The following is a 1,216-nucleotide window of genomic DNA, read 5'->3' as shown; positions in this document are numbered from 1 at the left end:
TTGAAGCTATTGGAAGTTGTACTTCTTATTTCCATTTTAACGTAAAAATTTTTAGTGCAAAAATAAAAATTAGAGGAATAATCTCCAGTGGCCTTGACAAATGTTATCCAGGACATAATCCTGAACAGCGGTTTCAAGAGGTTTCAGCTGTCGGTCGAACACCTTGCGTAATGCTAATGCCGGCGATACCTACTGTAACTTTCAAGCCTTATAATTTGAAAAGTACTTAATGAAAAATAATTTTATTATAGTGTTTTGGAACGCTCTTGAAACCAGCTATTAAATTTTGCCATCAAAAGTAGGATATTCTATTTAAAATAATCGATTTGACCTTGATCTGACCTTGGTGACGCCATCCAAGATCCAACGGATGTGATCAGTGAATAGAGCTTTCTAAACCCTACAATTTTTGTCTGAAATATTTTTCCCAAAAATGCTTTGTTGTCGAAATATTTGACCGTTTCCAGACTTTTAATATATGTTATAGTAAAAAATATAATTTAATTAACGTTTTGTGATGTACAATATTCGCATTTGATTCAATTTGGAATTAATTTCATAAATAAATTACTAAAGTATATTACGAACGACTTTGATTGGTTTATTTTCTTATGCATTACGTGTTATGTGTTTTGCAAGAGTCTGTGCTCCCTGCTTTAAGTCTGTTACATATGAAATGCATAACAGAAGACTGCTGGACCAATGACCATCCAGCATAATGTCGCCACATTGATTTACATAAGATGCTCATTGGTTCAGCGGTCTTACGTTATGCTTATACTTTGTTATGCATTTCATGTGTGACAGGCTTAAGGATTAGCCAATCACAGTCGAGAATTCTTTTGAATTCTTAATTCTAATTTATTTCTTACGGTACGTCTTATGATTACTGTAACTTCGGATCTACAATAGAGTTTTAATCCTTAAGCCCATAAGAAATGGACGAATCATGGTTGATTATTCTCCTCGAATTCGACTGTAAGTCCGGATCTACAATAGATGTTTTAAGACTTAAGCCGTAAGAAACTGACCAATTACAGTCGAATCCGAGGGGAATAATCGATTGTGATTCGTCCATTTCTTATGACTTAAGGCTTAAAACCCTATTGTAGATCCGGGGTAAGTCTCAGACTAGAGCGGCGTAGCGGTGAGCGGCGAGCGGTAGTCCAATAAAAGCCATGCTTCACTAATGATGTCACGCAAAAGCGTGGCTCTC

Source organism: Mycetomoellerius zeteki, unplaced genomic scaffold (assembly GCF_001594055.1).
Source record: "Mycetomoellerius zeteki isolate Tzet28-1 unplaced genomic scaffold, Tzet1.0 scaffold544, whole genome shotgun sequence".
NCBI lineage: Eukaryota > Metazoa > Arthropoda > Insecta > Hymenoptera > Formicidae > Mycetomoellerius > Mycetomoellerius zeteki.
Note: the sequence above shows the minus strand (reverse complement) of the source record.